We start from the raw sequence: 14940 nt of genomic DNA on the forward strand, positions 1-14940 counted from the left end.
AGCTTTCAAGATTTATTTTGATACCAAGGAATAAATTAATTATTACAGGGTGGTACTGTGACATTTGTAAAAACATGGCTGCCAATGTGATAGACTGGCTATAAAGAATACATCACATGGATGCACCTGGGATGTATCATCAGTGTTGTAGCCTGGGGTCATAGGGTGTTTCGGGTCTCGCAACATACACCCTCGCCCAGGTGACCCAGCCGGGGTTGATCAAGCCCCAACTTACATCCCAGGTAGCTACCCACGGTCAGTCCTATAGGGAAAGACAGGGCCACTCAGTCCGCTTCTCCGGAAATACTCTGCCTGAACACGGGGAGGCTCTGGCATGTGGAGGGACTAGGCTCTGTGGGTTGTCTCCTGGCCGGGCTCCTCCTTCGTCTCACCAGGTCCAGGACCTGAGCGCTGCGCCAGATCCGGTGCACCGCCCCGATCCAAACATTTCCTTCTGGCGTGATGGTTCCTTGGGTCGATACCACTATATTGGGCCGTCTAATGGTATTAGCGCCACTTGCGGTTTGCTGGAATGGCCCTCCTAAAGGCCTCACCGTGGGTTTGTTGGGTTTCTTCCTCACGGAAGACACAGCCTGGGGCGCTAACCCATACTGCTCCCGGTATATAATACAAATCTATACAATGGTTAGCTTGATGTGCAACATTGTTTTCTCACTCAACAGTAAACAAACCAACATACAGTATAAGTGTATACAGGGTATCTGCACATTTCTAAAGTTACAATTGAATTACTCTTAAGACTCAATATTCTCTCAAATATTAGGTAAGAAAGAGGCAAACATTGTGAAAATAGCAGATGTACAAGCTCACAACGCTACACTCAAAAAAAGGCAGGGGTGGTGGAGGAGTGTGGCGTGGATAAGGTGCAGATGTGCTTGTCACAAACATCTCCTTATTCCTGAGACTAAGAGGAGAGGAGAGGGGAGAGGATGCTCCGAGCCATAATGATCAAGTCACTGGGGGCCCCTGGGAATATTAATGGTCAGCCACCAACGACTCTCCTGTGAGCCAGTCCGACATACACCCTTGTCTGCCTGACACACAGTCATGCACCACCATGTGGAGGTCTTACAACCACCACTATGGGGGGGGGGGGGGGGGGCGACCCTCCTCACGAACGCCTATGCCCACTCACGAGTGCCTATCTCGGGCATAGGAGCCAGCCAGACCCGCCAGGAGGTCCATTTGGGGCCAGCATACATACATATGTATATGACACAGTCTTGCAACATGTGGAGGTCTTACAACCACCACCACTGGGGACTGTCCTCACTACCTATGCTAACTCAAGAGAGCCTATCTCGGGAGTGCCTATCTCGGGAGCCAGCGTGGAGGTCCACTTGGGACCAGTGGGACTATCCAGTGAGCCAGGCGACATAGGGACACTTCTCTCAGTCTCACGCATTAGCTAAATTCCAATACCTTAATTTCTGCCTCCTCCTCATTCCGTCCTCCAGCGTGCCGTGACTTAGAAATCGTTTGTATCCAAAATGCTAATTTGCTTTTGGAGGAGCTGAGAACGAGGAGAGCGCAGGCTCCCTAAGCCACTTGGAGTGAGATCTGGCAAAGATACAAGTTTATCTTTCATGTATCATTTGCAAAACTGTCTTCTTTGAAATGGTGAATCATTTCTGTTGGAGGTTTTGCACGTCGGACATGGGGGACAGGAGAAGCTCAGGGTCACCTTGGCTCCTAACTTTGCTCTTCTGCGCTCCAAGTGCCCAGGGAGCAATCCAGTGACCCCCATACTCCCCTCTACCCACCTGAGGGGAACCATAGGCCCACTAAACTCTAGACCAGACCCACCCCCCATACTCCCCTCTGTCTAGGCACCCAGTAGATACTCGGTTCTGACAGCTCTACACTAACCTCCATAACCACCCCCAGCCCTCTTTGCACACTCACACTGATTGCCTTCCTAATGTGTTAAAACATCTATTTAATGTTTTTCAAAATCTTGTGTCTACAAGATGACACTGCGCTTGTCCATGAGAAAAATAAATATTCTTGTGTATGTAGGGGAGGAGTTATGCAGTTGGGTAGGTAAGGGGAGGGGTGCAGAGAGATTGGTTCATAATGCAAGACATTTTTTGGGGGTGGGGTGTATAGTCAAAGATGAATTTAGTTTGGGCTAAATTTGATCCACAGAGCTATCCAAAACCTTTCAATATTGAAAACAATACTATCTATCAACTGACAATATTCTCTGCCACCACCTTCTGAATTACTGCAAATTGTGACTATTAGCTTTGTTGTGTTTTGAGGATATATAATATCTTGAAGCCTTGTTCCAGTAAAAAAGAAATATAAGTAGTTGGAGATTTATTACATAATTACTTAAGCGGGTGACCATTTCAGAGTGTTTTAATAGATTCACAAAATATTGGATTTCACAATGGTCTAATTGTATCTCTGCAATTTGGTCCAATGGATGGATTCCCAGGCCCCCAAAACATGGGATTAGACACAAAACTTGTCTAGGATACATAATGAAGGAATTAAGCTATTTTAATGTTTTTTTGGCCATCTTGGACACCATCTTGAAAATAACACCTTAAAAGTGGTCAAACTTTGGTAAACTTTTAGTATGTTATTTAGGACACCTAATACTACAAAAAAACTGTTGAGAAACCTTTTGTTCCAATTTTTTAGGGTACAGTGCTTTTTTTCATATATGCACCCGCCTATTATTTTTATGTTGGAATAACACTTTACTTTTTGTACTTTAAATATACCAAATAAAAGTCCAAATCAAATTAAAAGTCAAATTCCTTCTCAGTTGGCATTGTTTAACCCTCCCTGAATATCTATTCTTGTGATTTTGGGGCAACATTTCAGGTAATGTTGAGGCAATTATGTATGTGACCAAAGTACAGCACCATATTCAATCACACTCACACATGATTGCTGCATAGGTGCATAGATTAATTCATTTTGTTGAGAATTGCAGGCCTCAATACAGAGAAGCATTACACAAATGGAATACTGTGATTAGGGGTATGTCTAAAGAAGTCTCATTTGCAATAAAACTGTACTAGATCTCTCCATACAACCACTGGTTATTGTTTAATAGCATCTTAGGCTATGCAGTAACAGCTTATTTGACATAAATGTATGTTTTTGGGCGGTGAAACCGCCCCTATAAGTGAGGTTTGGAAAAATGTACAAATATCCTGCGCTGTGAAACCGCCCCTATAAGTGAGGTTTGGAAATTTGTACAATTATCCTGCACCGTGATTGGCCAATCACAATCTATTCAGGACTGTGATTGGCCAGTGTCACATGACACATGTGCATAGCCTATATAAGAAACCATAACTTGAAAAAAAACATACATTGGTTTTTTTCAAGTTATGGTTTCGTCCATCATAAAGAGTGTTTCAATAAATGTATTTATCTTTTGTACATGATTGGTTGACTCCATTCAGTATTGTGATTAGCTAGCAAGACACCGCCCACTTCACACAGGGTGTGATTTTTTTTCTAAATGAGGGAAAGTAGAGGAGTCCTCACTACAAAAGTACAATTTCCGCCTAAACTAAAGGTATGTTTAAAGGACTATATTTCAGTATTTATTTATGAATTACATTCTGACTATTTGGTGATGTAGGGTAGACACCTGGTTCATACCTCAGCAAATTTGATTAAGATAAGAGTGAGCATTCTCAAGTTATAGCCTTTTTGGTCACCTTTGCCCTATTCGGATTTGCCTTTTTTAGAGATTGGGGTAGTTCTAAAGAATAGCCCAAAAAACTAATTTTCCCCCAAAATAAAATTTCACAACAATCCATTTCATTAATGGGAGACCCTAAAGATAAGAAAAAACATGGTTGTGTTTTGTTCTAACTCGGGTGGGGGTATCTCAAAATCTGAGGGCCTCTGCTACAGGACTAACTGCTCTCATTAACTCCAATGCATTCCACTGAACTCACGGCTGCAGTCTGGCTCCCATAGTGCGACGAATCTGCCGGCTGGAATTGCATGATAGCGAAAATGACGTAGATGACCCTACCTTCTTTAAATATATCTTGACTTCGACCAGGAAGTATGACCAGGATCCAGGAAGCTAGGTCTGGAGTTTTTCCTGTTGACGTGAGGCGAAGAGAGTGTAGCTTTTCACGGTGGGGTGGAGCATAATATGTCGTGGTGAACAATGTCTCATGCAGAAGGTAAAATGTGTCAAATGGAGTCCGTAGGCCTACGGCTGAAGATAAATGAACACATGACGTCGGTGGGAGAGGAGATATCGTGTGTTTTTGACAAACAGCAGCGTGGTGCTGATGTTTGTAGTGTGAAGCTTAATGTCAGAGTGTTTGTGTTGGAGCGCCTCAGTGCGGCTGCAGAGTTCATGTGCAACCTCTTCCAGAGAGAGATAAAGACACTAGAAACTCAGCTGGAGAGACAAGACAAACTGCTGGACGTCCTTTTACAGCCGCATGTCAAACTACACAGAGCAGGTATGTTGTTGCATCATTTCAAACATACTTTGAACGTGAGCTAACTAAGCTACATGTAGCTAAGCTACTAGCTGAACAACATTTCTCAGTAGCTCCAATCGGAACCTCTCCCTCCGCTGTATAGCTCCGAGATGAGATTCCACGTTTGTCGGTGCCGTTTTAGTGAAATGTTTTTGAACATTTTCCACTTTACATGTTTCTTATCCCTTTCTGCACATCGTATCCAAAAAGTAAAGGTTTTCTGAAATGCTCTCAGATGTTTTAACTTCTAGCGTGCAATAAAATCTATCCAACGAGTTGAAAAAAGCGTTTAAATAGCTTCTCTCCTACATGTTTTTAAGACATACCCGGAAGTTGCGCCCGCAGAGGTAACATTACTGATTCCCCTACTGGTCAAATGTTGAATTGCATCTTCCAATGCATAATATTATCGAACCGGCTGAGGATTTAAACACTTTGTTCAACTCGTTGGATAGATTTTATTGCGCGCTAGATGTTAAAACATCTGAGAGCATTTCAGAAAACCTTTACTTTTTGGATACGATGTGCAGAAAGGGGTAAGAAACATGTAAAGTGGAAAATGTTCTAAACATTTTCGCTAAAACGGCACCGGGCCACGTAGGACCTCATCTCGGAGCTACATAGCGGAGGGAGAGGTTCTAAATGGGGCTAATTTCTCAGTAGCTTAGGGTCTCAAAGTGTGTGACTTGGCACCTATTCTTCTGACTACAGCAGTGGTGCAGCTATAACGTTAGTATTAGTCTAGGACCTGGCTAAGATATGTATGCACTTAATTTAGGAGAGAATATTTCAACTGTTCTTGGCTAATATGACCCCAAGGAACAACTTAGGAACTGTGAGAAATTCGGGGGAGAAATACCCGAAAATGACCACGCCCTTTTAAAAATGACCACACCCTGTGTGCTACTTCCAACATGGCTCTATCCTCTAAGCCGTTGGAGCTACACATTTTCAGTCCAGGGTCTAATGGATATTTTTTTGCGCAAGTTAGTGTAAAAGCACCAACTTTGGTCCCGATGCAACCCATGGCATGCTCTAATGATTTAGGAAGGGTGCCTGAGTCAGCAACCCTCTGGGTCATCATAGTGGTCAAATCCAATATGGCCACCACCTCAAAAGGTATGGCTTTAAGATGAGCTACAAATGCAAACTTGGTGTCTAGCTTTTTCCAAATTCTTTATTATTTTTATTATTATTTATTTGTTTACATTTTGTTAAAAATAGCCAAATTAGCATTGAGATGCCCACTCTTTCTTAGTGCCCACTCTTCCTGTATGCCATTAGCATATCTTTGGGTAAGACATTACATGTACGTACCCCCTCCCCCTACATAGATCAGCAAATGTGCTCTTTCTAACATAACCTGTATGTGAGAGGCTAGATGAAAAGGAAAAATGGACTGTATGTTTAGGTCAGTGGATCTCAAACATGTTCATGTCAAGGACCACAAACTTAATATGTATTTGGCTGTGGACCCCCATCTGCCTTTATTGATAGTACTGTGGAGATTGACAGGAAACTGAGAAAGTGTTGGGGAGTAACACGCAGCAAAGGTCCGTCAGGCTCGGGATTCAAACCGCAGACTCGCTGTCAGGCTGAATTACAGCCTATATATGCTACGCGCCTTAACCACTAGCTCATCTGAAAATATTTTGAGCCAGAGACCCCCTTACACGATTTATGTTATTTTTATTTGTTTTCAAAAAAAAAAAAGTCAAATTTTCTTGTTTTTATCTTTTTTTGTAAATAGCCAATCTACAGTGTTGCAAAGTAACGCGTTGTGAGCTTCAGGCTGTTGGCCGATTACAGCCTGTGCTGCTACTTATAATTTTACATTCTCCTTTCTGATCACCTTGCACCCCCGTACACCAATGGGCAGTGAGCTTTGCATCAGTTGTTTACGTACGTCAGTGCACTTGTTAAAAGGATCCCTGGCTAATAAGCCTTATATGCCTCAATACATTATATTTGCCCTCTATAACTACAATTTGAAATAAAAATTAATGTATAATTGTATTAAATTGTTTTCTATTACCACATGCATACCACACATTCCATTGGGCTGGACCACACATGGACATATGACATCATCTTCTTGCGACGGGAGCGGTGATAAGTATGATGTCGCGACGACACATATTGTCACGTTTTAATATTGCAATATATCGCAGGACGATATATCGGCACACCCCTAGTTTATAGACTATGTGGTGCAAACCTAATTTAATCTAACTACTCCAATGTAGTTAATGTAGGCAGATAATTTATTTTTTACTGAGGCATAGGTCTCAGTTTGCACACAGAAATGTGCACTGAACAAACTGCACAGGCGCTTTTCCTTTTCTAAGCTTATAGATATAGTAATCGTTATTGTGCTCAGTGTGAATGGCGCTTTACTCCAGTTCCCAGCATGTTAAAGGCCCCAAACTTGGTATGTGCTCTTAGACCGCCAATAGGGACAGGCTGTAATTGTTCAAGCCCGCCCCCTCTGTGTTCCTATTTGCTTGGCTTTGTAGTGAAAGTTCTTGAATAACGACACAAAAGTATGAATTAACAAAGTTTACTGATCTTAGTTAGCAGTAGGAAAAATGCTGACAAGTGGTCGGTACAAACATGGCTTTGAATTAGTTTTGTTTCGAATGAATGAATCAACGTGCTTTCAGCACAAACAACATCAATACTACCGGATGTGGCGAATCTCAGAGTGTCATGTAACACGGAATGAATAGCTTAGCACTTCCGGTGGTTCCTTCACAATAAGGGTTGCAACAATACACAAAATATGCAATGAAATAATAATGTGTTTCTTAAACTGTAAATTAGTACGTTCCTTTTTGAACCGTTTTAACTATTTATGAAATGACATTTATATGAAATAAATCTCAACAGGCTTTAAACAGCCATGCCTCCAGTTTAAAGCATGCTAAACGCCCCAAACTTGGTATCTGCTCTTAGACGGCCAATAGGGACAGGCTATAATTGCTTAAGCCCCACCCCCTCTGTGTTTCTATTTAACTCCAGTTCCCAGCATGCTAAACGCCCTTAACTTGGTAGGTTTTCACCTCAATGAATAAGGAATCCATGATCACACATGCCACAGTGCACGTGTACTTTGATTCCACGGAGGAATAGTTTGAGTGTGCACTCTTAGCTCTCACTTTGACTGACGGGGGAACAACTTTGTTCCCCCATATATTGCGCTGCAGTGATCTGATCCCTGGTCAGTCAATCTATCATAGCAGCACTTGATTCTTGCAGCCTGAGCCCCGCAGGCATCTGCTTCTTTCACACCCAAAGCCAACATACAAAGATCAACGATTTGTTGTGTATTAGCTTGTCTGACACCTAGTTGATAGAGTTGAGAGAGCAACTGCACGTAGCCAGTAACAGAACCAGAACGGTCATTGCGAGAGGCAAGCATGCAGCCAATACACAACAACGATTGCGCAACACAATGGGAACGGTGGGGTCCTAGTTGCGGAAATATGTTTAATTGGCAGCAATCCAAAATGGCCACCAAAAAGCCATGTAAAATGTCAGCTACAGAGTGTCAGAGTCAATTGTAATTTGTTTGAGTCAGATAAAATATGAAAAAAGGTTTAGCCATTTTTAACCAATATAACTGGATGTTATTACCAGATAGTCTAGCAAACTAGCATTTCACGTAATTCAACGTAATTGTAACAGAATTATTTTCACCAACCATACATACAGTCCTAATAAATCCTAGTTGCGGTAATATGTTTAATTGACATTGACTCATCATAATTTTATATGGCTTTTTGACAATAATGGGTGGACATCTTGGATTGATGCCAATTAAACATATTTCCACAACTATGTTTTCTTATGACTTTAAGCATGTTCTGGACACCTCATTGAAATTCTATATGGTGAAACAAATTCAGTTACAATTACATTGATGTGAAATGCTACTAGAATATCTGATAATAACATCCTGTAGTTCTGTTATATTGGTTAAAAAATGGCCAAAATGTTTTGTTGATATTTGATCTGAATTCCTCACCTCAAAATGTAATTGGAACTCAATTGAAATCTCAGTCGAATGAAAATTGGACTCACCATCATTTTATTTGGCTTTTTGACAATCATTTACGGCCATTTTGGATCGATGCCACTTAAACATATTTCTGCAACTAGTATTTCTTAGGACTTTTAGAATGTTGTTCTGGTGAAAGGGGAATACAACTAATTTTCAACATTGAACTGTGACTTGTAGTAGTTTATAATGGCATTATGGTTATATCACATTTCACAAGACATAGTAATTGTAGATAATAATATTAGAGCATTTTCAGCCAATTGGTCTCTAATATCTACAACTATGTCTTGTGAAATGTGATATATAACCATAATGCCATTATAAAGATCAATTGGCTGAAAATGCTCTAATAAGTCTTAACTTAATATTCAAGACACCTAGAGGGCAGAGCCAAAAGTACACCGTGCGTACATCACTGATCATATGACCTCAATCAATTCTCCAGTTCTAGGAAACATAGAAGTAGGCCATGTTGGCTAGGTCCTTTTCGTTCAGTTTCGTTCCCATCAAGTGGACCTAAATAATCTCTGCTTCTTAAAAAAGATCTATTGGTAGTAAGTAAGAAAAAAAATTACCGACATCTGTCCTGGCGCAGTATTTATATAATTAGTGTTTAAAAGTCGGTACTATTTTCTTAGCAGCGTCGTAATACTTTCAAAGGGGTGGTGCGGTTTTTGGCACGTGATTCCCGTTACAACCAATGGGGTCGCCTCTATTTCCACCATTTCCTGCAACAACAGCCATAGCAACAGTACAGTCTGAAGAAAATAAGTCAAAACAATGAAAATATCCTTCAAAAGCACGGCAAAAGGACTCGAAACGATGCTATATGAATCGTATGTCTGTCCAGAAAGAAGAGGTTCAGGAGTTTACACGGACAAGATGGGATACATGTACAACAAGCCATGGATACGCGACGGTCGTCTGTCGCGACCGAACTTCAACCAGGTGTTTGCACTTTTCCATTTACGGCCCGTACATCTACATAAACGTTCAGATTTCAAATATAAAGTGCTTACCGCATGGCCATTGATGTTACAATTCTGTATGGTCCCGCAGAAATACCCGTATATTCCGTATTGTTCAATAAAGAGTATTCTTAACCGATCGGTGGCCATTTTCTCACAGATGTATAATGTATCAGAGTGCAATACACCTCCCATCCGATAGGGTCGCGTAGTTGAAAGGATATGGTAAAAATGGCCACCGATCGGATTAACAGGCTTTTTATTGAACAATAAGGAAGATACAGGTACTTCTCTGGGCCCGTACATAATTGTAACATCCATGGCCATGGGTAAGCATTTTAAATCTGAAATATGAACGTTTATGTAGATGTACGGGCCGTTAATGGAGAAAGTGCAAACACCTGGTTGAATGTTTCAAGGCAACTACAGAACGTGCGTCAACGTTACTTATATAAACATCAAATTGTGTGGATATGGGTCCTTACAAGCCTCCTGAGGACGCTGGGTTTCATGCAACATTCTACCAGCGTGTTATTGACAAAAATACATTAATGTGATTAATGTGAGAGGAAAACGGCAGAAGGATCAACTCTCTCAAACAGAAACGTCAGCAGGTGAGCCACACACACATACACACACACATTTTAACATGAGACTGAAATAATGTATTGTATTATCAGATAAAAGCATTGAAAACAGCAGATCTACATGCTCACAACACATCACAACGCGTTGTGAGCTTGTAGATCTGCTATTTTCAATAGATTTATTTGGGGGGAGACACATTTTAACATGAGACTGAAATAAATTTTTATGTTATCACATGAAAAAAATCTATTGAAAATAGCATATCTACAAGCTCACAACACGTCGCGTTGTGAAAGTAAAACTACCTCAAAATTCTACTTGAGTACAGTAGCCTACTTGAGTAAATGTACTTAGTTACTTTCCACCACTGAAAGTACAGGTACATACAAAATACGTACAGTACTCAAGTGAATGTCCACCACTGCATCTCACCAGTGCTGATAAAGCCCATAAGCTAACAAAACATGCATGTCAATATTAGATAGCCTGCACCTTTGACTCTAGCCTAGAGGAAGCCTTTATGACAAAGGTCATTAAATACCAACCACTCCTACATACCATCTCAGAGCTGGGCTATTAGGTGCAGACTATTTGTTTTTATATTTGGCAGCCTATAGGACATACCCACATACTGGCTGTTAGAGGGTTTCAACAACTTTGGATGCCCAAAAAGGAGGCAAAAAGGTTGGCAAAGTATTGTGCTGTAATTGGCAGCCGCCATATATGGCAGAGACGGTGTTACTTATACCCATAGAGTACTGAGTGACATGTTTATTGTATCGTGAAGACATATGCCAGGATTATGTGAATGTAACCTTACTGCACCTATAATATTTGTGTCCCTGTATGTTTCTCCTTTATGTGATGTGTGTGTGTGTGTGTGTGTGTGTGTGTGTGTGTGTGTGTGTGTGTGTGTGTGTGTGTGTGTGTGTGTGTGTGTGTGTGTGTGTGTGTGTGTGTGTGTGTGTGTGTGTGTGTGTGTGTGTGTGTGTGTGTGTGTGTGTGTGTGTGTGTGGGAAATGAACCACCCTTCGCTGACCACTACAAGATCTTCTGTGAGAGTCATCCGCCATGGCTTATAGTTGACCAAGAGGTGCTGAAAATAAACCAGCTACGAAGGATGTTCGTAAACACAGTGAAGAAGCATGACGATCTTGATGCTTCAAAGTACAGGTAACTCAAATACCATGTGTGTCTTTGACAGTTCTGGGAAACAAAACAAAAACCTTTATGCTGAAAAGTATATTATAGATGTATTCCCTCACAAAAACGTCTATGAGAGTATATTTAAACTAAATTGGCTATCATTGTTAATACATCTTTATTGATACACTTGTGCTCATCTTTCCCTAACATTTTATGTTGCAGGCAGGATAAATTGAAGTGGAGGTTGACCCCTGATTTCCCCCAGCTGGTTTTTCACTGCCCTACCAAGTGCAACATCTCTGAACATGTCCTATAGGTATTTTAGGAAAAAGATTTGGTGATGCAGGGCTGCAAGACATACTCATTGAGTCAAGTTGGTGCCCCTAATCCATCAATGGTGTGATCAGTGGTCATCCACAGGAGATGCAGTCTGCACTTTCATATTTTGTCATATTTGTATACTATTGTTGCACTGTCAACCAACATTTCTCTGTTCATACCTGTGAGTGACACAGAAGGCCTGATCTGGGGGGTGGGTGGGAGGGTTGATGTACAAATGACACATGCTGTGACACACTTTGGTATTTTAATAAATATTTCATACCATATGTTGTAATAATTTGGAGCTTTAGTGTATTTATTTCACTCTAGTCCATTTTTGGCATTATTCCAATCTAGGGGGCTGATTTTCAGCTATTTTGGGCCAAGGAGTGCTGCTTTTTTTCTCCTACCTTTCAGTACACAGTAGGTTGTGACATTTTCTATGTATGAAATATAAGCTTTTAGCTAAATGTACTATGTGTATGTTTCATTGTGCTGGGCACCAATCACTTCAGTAGAAGCGTTTTCTTTCTACATTTCATGATCAAAATTCAAACATGAGTACACTAAGGCACCAATACTTGTTTCAGATGTTAGGTACACGTATTTATAACATTTGAGAAAGATTTTGTGTTGCCAAAATAAATTTTCAATATTTTACAAGCAAAAATAGCAGCACAAGATTTTCGTTTTTTGGTTATTCACTTTAATATACATTTCTGGCTTGTGAAAAAATACTGCAGGATTTTGTGCGGAGGTATTTTAACCCGAAGTCCACAAGGGTATTGTCTATGCAAAAATGCATTGAAAAAGTAGATCCAAGACGTGGGAACGAAATTCATTTTCTAGGCACTTTTTGGAGGGTCACAACACGGCCTAAAGGGGGGGTCTTTGTTCTTATTTCCACACAACAGCTCTAAGGTGTATTAAAGACATAGTTCAATGTTGAAAATGAGTGGTATTCCACTTTAATAGAAATTGTCTGTGAAGAAAACAAATCTGTTACAATTACTTTGATTTTGAGGTCCAAAATGAGCTAGTTTGCCTGGACTATAAAGAATATAGACTTACATAAGAATATCCTTGTGTGTGATGCAACCAAATTATACAATTGTGTAGCCCAGCTTAAGGGATGAGATCAAATCATGTGGTAAGGAAGTTAAGTCAATAAAGTGATGATGTACTATGACAGAGTTGCACAAATGCAAAACTGATTCAATTTCCACCACTTTGAAAGTGTGTTGGGAAATGATCTTGGTTGTTGCCAATAACAAATGTATTTGATAAATGAGGATAGATTAACCCCAATGTATTTGCAGCGGAAGTTCCTCCAGCAACCAAAGTTTTTTTTATCTTTTTCCTAGACTTTCTGCACCTCCCTGTGTGTAAAGACGAGGTTTCCCTTGAACGGAAGGAGAGGAGCCCCAGTCTGGTCCAGCAGGAACCAGAACCTCCACAGATTAAAGAGACACATGAGGAGGAGGCTGAGACCAGAGGAGGCTGAGGGGTCAACCTTGACCCATGGTGATGAAAATAGAGAGACAGAGCCTGTAGCCAGCACCTCAACTGTGCACATGAAAACACAAACTGATGTAGAGGACTGTGGAACATCACAACTCACTAGTGATGACCAGCTCCTCTCTTCACACTGTTCTGAATCTGATACTAAAGACAGTGAAGAGTGGGAGGAGACCAGCGAAGGTCATTCAGCTTTAAACACACTGCAATCACACAAGACAACAAATGTGAAAGCACAAAGATTGTCTTTGAGCAACAAATTGTCCCACAACCTGAAATCATCAAAACAAACACACACCATAAGGCATTGCACAGAGAAGAAAAAGGTTTACTTGCACAGTTTGTGGTAAAAGCATTGGTCAAAAGTGTCATCTAACAGCTCACATGAGGACTCATACAGGGGAAAAATCCTTTATTTGCAACATTTGTGGCAAAGGCTGTGTCCGTAGGTGTGATCTTAACACTCACATGAGGACTCATACAGGGGAAAAGCCCTTTATTTGTGCTGTTTGTGGTAAACGCTGTATTCACAGGGGTAACCTAAATTCTCACATGAGGACTCATACAGGGGAAAAGCCCTTTACTTGTACAGTCTGTGGTCAAGGCTGTGCTCAAAGTAGTGATTTAAAAACGCACATGAGGACACATACAGGGGAAAAGCCCTTCACTTGTACAGTTTGTGGTAAAGGCTGTGCCCATAGGGGTAGTCTAAACATTCACATGAGGACGCATACAGGGGAAAAGCCCTTTAAGTGTACAGTATGTGGTAAAGGCTGTATTCACAGGGGTAACCTAAATTCTCACATGAGGACTCATACAGGGGAAAGGCCCTTTAGGTGTACAGTTTGTGGTAATAGCTTTGTCCATAGGGGTCATTTAAATACGCACATGATGACTCATACAGAGTAAAAGTCCTTAAGTTGTACTGTAAGTGGTAAAGGCTGTGTTAGAGTGGTGAGCTAGAAATACACGAGGGCTCAAACAGGGAAAACCCCTTTACTTTGTACAGTTTGCGGTAAAGTCTATGTTCAAAGCAGTGATCTAAAAACTCACATGAGGACTTATACAGGGGGAGACAAGCTCTTTATTTTATAGTTTGTGGTAAAGGCTGTGCTCAAAGCAGTGATCTAAAAACTCTCATGAGGACTCATATAGGGCACATGCTCATACGGGGGAGGGAAGGGTGGGCGGGGAGGGGATGCTTTCGTTTTTCCCCCCAAATTACAAATCTATATTGAATGAGGAGGGAAGGGTGGGCGGGTAGGGGAAGGTTTTTCCCCCAAAATGACAAATCTATATTGAATGAGCTGTTCATATAATTCTTATTAGATTGAACTTTCATGTATATGTAAGCCAAATGTACTGTATGTGTACAGTATTGACTAAATGACTCCAACACACCAATTGTTGCCGTTCTCCTTTCCCAGACTCATACAATCAACTTGAAATACAATGATACAAGTCAGATGTGTTTGTGCTTACTCTATTAATATCTACAAAATCATTTGCATTTAATATCTATTTTCCGTATGTTATGATGTTTTAGTGCTTTTTTTTTCTTTTCTTTTTTTAGCATTCTTTTCATTGTTTGGGTTAGCTTATGGAGTTAAGGAATACAATAGTTTAAAATGTCAGAAGTCAAATCCCACTACTCCAACTTCCACACTCGCTCACTCACCGTGTGGAGTGAGCGAGTGAACAGAGATTTGGGTATTGGAATTTGGCTAGACTGTTATGTCCAGCTCTGTTTATGGTTTAATGTGATGTCACTTCCTTATGTAAAAGTCTAATATTGTGATATTTCAGTAAATCATCAATCGAATTAAATAAGTATAAT

Source organism: Gymnoscopelus braueri (assembly GCF_963280865.1).
Source record: "Gymnoscopelus braueri genome assembly, chromosome: 4".
Classification (NCBI taxonomy): Eukaryota; Metazoa; Chordata; class Actinopteri; order Myctophiformes; family Myctophidae; genus Gymnoscopelus; species Gymnoscopelus braueri.